Raw genomic sequence first — 7055 nt, forward strand, 5'->3', positions numbered from 1 at the left:
TAATTAAAAAGCACTCGTAATATTTATGATGGAAAATAACTATTTTATTTTGATAATGAACAGGCTGTCATGTTGCTGCAAGTTGAAATATTGTGTGTGCACACCAGCGCAATCGCTTGAGCTTTTACTTATAACGGCAGGAACAACTCGAAAAAACTCTGGGAATATTTATGTTCAAACAGATAAGACTGCGTATGTATGTCATTCGAAAGGAATGCTGCACACTTGGACTAAAAACAAAACTTTGTGCTTTTTGAAAAATAGGGAAAATTTACAGGATGTGCTCTGTCATCTCCTTTCCTTGATCTCATTTGTGGAGCTCTGCGCCTCACAAACTGAACCAATTTCAGCAGCATATTGTCACCATTTTTTCCCTTTCGTTTTGTTAATCTGTTAACTGTCAAATATTTGCGTATTCCACGAATACATAGCCTTTAAACGTTGATGCACTTCTAGAATGTGGGAAGTCTTCTGACGCGTAGGCATGCACATCGCATGCTTGCATTATATATTGAATGGGACTTGTCGTGATGGACACTTCAGAGAGAGATATTTGTGTTGTTGGACAAGTTTTATTAAATGCTGCGATGAGACGGAGAAGAACTGATGAAATACGTTTATCAGATGATTAGATGCGTAATATGCCGAATAATGGAATGCATAGTCGATATAAAAAACTGGATGAGTAACAACTTTTTATTACTGAACTCGGACAAAACGGAAGTGTTACTTATTGGACCGAAAACTGCTATAAGTAACAACCAAGAATACTGTTTAACTATTGACGGATGTTCCATAAAACCCTCGTCGTCAGCAAAGAATCTTGGCGTTCTATTCGATAGTAATCTGTCATTTGAGAGCCACGTCGCCAACACCTGTAAAATTGCGTTTTTCCATTTTAAGAATATATCTAAACTACGTCATACACTCTAAAAAATAATCCTGTGGCTTAGTAAATTTCACAAAAATAAACAGCTATATTCATTTAATAAAATCTTTTAAAATCATTTAAGTGTTTTTTTCAGTGGGACATATTTAAAAAATCTATAAAAAATGCAACAGTTAATTTTTCTAAAATTTACATATTTATTTTCATTAAAAAAACGTAAATAATATGAGTATTTAACTAATCAATTATGTTTTTAATATACCCTTAATATTTTGGTGAAATCTAATAGAAATATTTGAAAATTATTTACTTGTACTGATCAGTTTTAAAACCTAAAATTATTAAGTAAATCCTAAAAATCGTCTTTGTATTTAACATCAACTGTTTAAATTGAGTAAAATTCGCGGCTAAAGTGATCACGTGCGCATCACGTCTGCGTGCTTTCCTCAGCAAGCCATCTGCATTCTGCAGTCCTCGCCTCGGAAATCTTGGTAAGTAATATTAAATATATTCCTGTGATTTAACGTTAATTATACTTATGTTTGCAATATTTATCAAATAGTTAAATATTACGCTTTTACTATCAACTGTTTTTGTATTTTACTTCAGCTAAAAAAAGGAACATTGTCTAACCTAACGGTAGTGCTCGCGGCTAAGCGGGAGCCACCTGAAAGATTTCTCAGGCAAATCCTGGTAAGTTACGTTTATCAGCGAATACTGCATATTTTTGTAAAACTAATCAAAAGATAATTAAACGTTGACCGTATGTTGGTGTATAAGTTACACAACAGTGTGACGTTATTTTTTTAATGTTGGCGCAGCCGTTTGTATGTTAGCTAGTAACAGTTACCACACAATTTTCTTAAATGGGTAACTTAGTACTCTTTGAATCACCTTGTATTTATTATTTCAACCGACAAATGTTAATACAGCCAGGATATTTGAATTTATAACGTAATGTGTAACGTTAATCATGGTCCAGCAACTAGATGTGGGTCTCATCAGCTCAGTAACGTTAGTCAGGGAGGGAGTTGGCAAGTTTAAGGCCTGCACTGTCGTAAAATCATTCCGGTGCTGTGATCATGTACAATATCCGTTAAGTTTGAAAGATTTTTTTAAATTATTCTTACACTCATCAAGGCTGCATTTATTTGATCAAATATATTCCTGTGATTTAATGAATTTTCTTTAGCCAAGTCAGAAAAGGACAATGCGTCTCTGTTCCGTGTAACTTTGCTGCGCGAGTGATGCTTGTGGAGTTTACAGCGTCTGTGTCTCGCACTTTATGGGGACACGACACGACACATGGGCTGCGTCTCGGGTCCTATCCACACGAACACGTGTATTTCCAAAACCGCAGTTTTATTCTATGCGGTTTGGCCATTCCTCCACACGCAAACGCAGTACTCGGTGACTGAAATCTAACTTTTTTGAAAACTCCTGCCAGGGTAACGATTTTTAGAAACTCCGGTTTCTACTGAAACCGGAGATTGGTGGATGACGTTGGAATTAGTGATGTGTCGTTCGCGAACGAGCTGGCTCTAAGAGCCAATTCTTTGTAGCGAACGAGAAGAACCGACTCTCGTCGGGGAGAGCCGAATCTTTAGCTGCAGGTAGGGGCGGGACTTTTTTTGGGTGGGCACACCATGCGGCCAATCACATGGGAGGACAGATCATACCGTTCAGCATATCAAACACGCTCCGATGATAGCGAGTGTAGCGTTACAGGCCAGGTACACAAAGCGACAGAGGCAGGGGAGCCGGATTTAAGTGTAGGCTACTCGTGTTGGAAGAAATGAGCGTAAAACGAAAAAGAAGCAGCATCTGGCTGCATTTCAATAGCATTGAAGATTGCAAAGCCAAGTGCAGAATTTTTAAAATGAAAATATCCTTCAGAGCAGGGTCAACAACAAATCTGCACAGATATCTAAGAACCTCCCACCCCCCAGTGCAGCTGGAGAAATCGCATCAGCCCATCCAAGCTGAGGCATCTAATATTTCTAAATATTAGATATATATAAAATATTCATCACTAAAGAAGTGTCTTGAAGGGATAACACTCAAAAATGAAAATTCTGTCAGCATTTACTCACACTATCAAACCTATATACATTTATTTGTTCTGTTAAACACAAAGAAAGATATTTGTAAGAATGTTGGCAATTTTCAGTTCTGTGACATCATCCACTACTATAGTAGGAAAAAAAATGTGTATATATTTTTTGTTCTGTTGAACACAAAGTGAGATATTTTGAAGAATGTGGGAACACAAACAGTTCTGGGGCACCTTTGACTACCATTTAATTTTTCCTACTATGGCAGTCAATGATTGAAAATTGCTAACATTCTTCCAAATATCTTTCTCTGTGTTTATCAGAACAAAGTAATTTATACAGATATTAAATGACATGAGGGTGAGAAAATGATAACAGAATTTTCATTTTTGGGTGAACTATCACTTTAATGTTAAGACTTTTGCATTTATTTGATTTGTTTGCTGTGGTTCTGTGTTCAATTGTTCAATTAAAGTTTTATCAAAAATGTTAAATATTAGGAATGGTGTATTTTTTGTAACAAAAAATGCCTAAAAATAAGTCTTATGAAAACATTATAAAAAATGCTTAATAATAATACAAAAAGCATTCACAATTGCTAAATTGGGCTAAAATAGAAGGTGATACTAAATAAAGAGCCATTTGGGAGCCTAAAGAGCCGTTGCATCACTAGTTGGAATGCGTGCCTCTATCTCCTTTGTTTGAAGTCAGATTACAGGCTTCTGGTTGGCCAACACGGCTTTATGGTTAAGGTCCTTACTGTCCTATCCAGTGCCCAAATTCATGTACATGATATTCTGATTCACAACCTAGGGAGTAGATTGAGATGCAGCTATTGTGAAGTAGCTAGTCATCTCATAATAGAGGTTAATTCCAGGGCTGACTTTCTTTTACAGCCCACAGCCTTTTCCTATGAATGTTAAGTGTTATTATTAAATTTATTCAATATCTGTTTTACAGCACCTTCGCCGAAGAGATAAAACGTTGAAGGTAAGTGTCATTTATGATTTATTATATAGTTCCAGGAGGATTGTGCAAACATTATCATAATCGTGCAGCCCTATTTCAAAAACCATAATTGACGATTAATCACCTCGATATTGTAATTGCGATTATTATTGTTGATTAATAGATTTTACATTGAAGTTTTAAAATGTTGTATTACTTTCAGTGAAGCAGCTGCATATCATATTCGTGAAGAAAAAATAATTGTGAGGGTAATATTGCTACTAAAAAAAATCCAAAACGAATGGCCTCTGATTCGCCACTGTATTCGGTGCCCAAACACACTGCCGAAACGCACAGAAATTAGCACAAATGGATAGCTGTAATTGAGGCTTTTTGGCAATTATGTAATTGTTTCACCCATAATTGTAATGAAGTTTTTCAATTAATTGTGCAGCTTTACATTGAAACAAGGATCTCAAAATGTTTGCTTAATTTGACTAGGAAGAGCATTTTTTGGGACAGCGATTCTCAGTTATACTCGAAGAGATATATTATAAAAACAATATATTCATTTTGTGTTTTATATACAATTTCAAATGTTATAGATGATCGATAAATACGGAACACATCTCGTATAGCCTATGTGCAATTTATTAAAATTACAGATGATATTATTATATTAATAGTTGTATGAATGATTGTTTATTTATCATTGGTCGATGTAACTCAAACACAGAGTGGGAGCAATAATTGGATATCCTAGATACACAAAATAAGCATAACATTACAACTTGCATCTGCACAAAAGGACGTGAATGCACATGTGAAATTTTGGTAACACTGTTTTCATCCCTTTTTTAGTTGGCGGTTTATGGGATGGCAATGTAAACTCTGTACTTTTGTGGCTCCACGTAAAGGTGCTATTCTCAAGCATTACCGGCTGAATCATGGTACCTTTGGTCGTGGATATTCAGTACCCTGTCTTCATTTAAACTGTCCATGCTCCTTCAAGACATGGAGTGGCCTGCGTACACACTTGCATCGATGTCACAATTCACAAGAAACTAAGGAGTGTGAAGTGCAATCTTTCAAATGTAAAATTTGTGACTCGTTTTATTTCAACACAAAAGACTACTTTAAACACATCAATTCCCATTTGAAAAGTCACGAAACTGTACAATGTGTTTTTAAAGGATGCAATTTTAAGACAAACATAAGTGGAACTTATGCAACACACAGAAGCAGAAATCACAAATCCTGTTCATGGAAAGATTTTAAGACTGATTTGATTGCACAACAGCCAGCTTCTACTGACTATGAAATCCACTCTCCAGTGTCACATGACCATGTGGACATAGATAACACCGAAGAATTGGATTATGAAAGGGATGCTTCAAGCAAAATAGTGAAAAATATTGGTTCTCTCTTGTTAAAACTGGAAAGCATCTATAACGTCTCTGGAAAATGCATTGATGACCTGGTGGAACAGCTTCAGTTTATTTGTGCATCTACTCAGTATGTTCCAAAGTTAGTTGATGATATCTTTACAAAGAACGACTGTGCTGTTGATCAAGACATTGTCAGTGAATTAGTAGATAAACTGTGTCACTCTAATCCTTTGAATGTAGCCTTTTGTCCTAAAGGTCCTTTCTCTACAAAATCAAAGAGGGAAAAGTATTTTAAAGAAAACTTTAATGTGATTGAGCCAGTAGAGTATATTTTGGATCGAGAGGAGAATCGCAGCTTTCAGTACGTGCCTTTTCTTCAAACTTTACAGCACTTGTTGAATAATGAAGATATTCTAAACCATATACTGACTAAACATTCAAACACTTCACATTTGGCATCCTTCCATGATGGTAAATATTTCCAGCTAAATGAATGTCACGCTAAAGACGATTTTAGCATTTCTGTTATAGTCTACGTTGACGATTTTGAAATCTGCAATCCTCTTGGATCTTCGCGAAAAAAACACAAAGTCACAGCAGTATACTGGGTTCTTGGTGATGTACCATCTGAACTGAGATCACAGCTTTCATCAATTTATTTGGCTCTTCTTTGTAAAGCCAATGATGTGAAAAAATTTGGCTATGACTGTGTTCTGGAGCCTTTTTTGAAAGAACTCACAACATTGGAGAAAGAAGGTATTTTTTTGCCTCAAGTTGGTAGGAATATCAGAGGTACTGTTGTTTGTGTTTCAGCAGACAATCTTGGTGCTCATTCCTTAAGTGGACTTGTAGAAAGCTTTACTGGACATTATATCTGTAGGTTTTGTATTGGGGACCATTCTGACTATCAGCAGAAGGAAGTGCGTTCGGGAGCTTTTCCGCCAAGAACAAAAGAGAACTATGATTTGCATGTTCAGACTGTTAAGAAAGACCATGCGCTTTTGCACTGTTATGGTGTGAAGAAATGTTGTCCCATAACTGAGAATTTAAGTTACTTCCATTTTGTAACTGGGTACCCACCAGATATTCTTCACGATCTTTTTGAAGGCATACTTCCATTGGAATTGGCATTATGTCTTAATCTGTTTATCCACAAGCAGTATTTCACCTTGACAGAACTTAACAGGGCCATAATTAATTTTCCATACAGATGGACTGATAAAACTGATCAACCCCAACCTATCCCAACAGATTTTGTCACTCGCAAAAGGATTTGCGGGAACGCACATGAGAACTGGACATTATTAAGACTACTGTCATTCATTATTGGTACAAAGATACCACTGAATGATCCAGCATGGCAAGTCCTCATGAATTTGAAAGACATTACTGAACTTGCAGTATCTCCTCTTCATACAGAGGAAACCATTTGCTACCTGGACACACTGATATCAGAACATCGTCACAGACTGTTAGAAGTTTTCCCAAAGCAAAAACTGACTCCAAAGCACCACTTTCTGGAACATTATCCAGACTTGATAAGAGGATTTGGACCTCTGGTTAGTCTCTGGACTATGCGTTTTGAGGCTAAACATAGCTTCTTCAAGCAAGTTGTTAGATGCACAAAAAACTTCAGAAATGTGTTGGTGTCACTTGCTTCAAAGCACCAAATGATGATGGCATACCATTCACAAGTGAATGCTTCAAAACCTGCAACATGCGTCACTAAAATAACTTCACTTCCATTAGAACTACTTGATTTGGAAATACAGCAGT

The 7055-nt window shown here is 36.3% G+C and overlaps 1 long non-coding RNA gene across 1 annotated transcript; it reads left to right on the forward strand.

The window, feature by feature from the left end:
* Nucleotides 1-1349: 1349 nt before the first annotated feature.
* On the forward strand, nucleotides 1350-5056 carry LOC130549711 (uncharacterized). Its single transcript, XR_008962246.1, has 3 exons — nucleotides 1350-1582; nucleotides 3904-3933; nucleotides 4753-5056. It is a non-coding gene; the product is annotated as an uncharacterized LOC130549711 (long non-coding RNA).
* Nucleotides 5057-7055: the final 1999 nt, after the last annotated feature.

Source organism: Triplophysa rosa, unplaced genomic scaffold (genome assembly GCF_024868665.1).
Source record: "Triplophysa rosa unplaced genomic scaffold, Trosa_1v2 scaffold153_ERROPOS665111, whole genome shotgun sequence".
Classification (NCBI taxonomy): Eukaryota; Metazoa; Chordata; class Actinopteri; order Cypriniformes; family Nemacheilidae; genus Triplophysa; species Triplophysa rosa.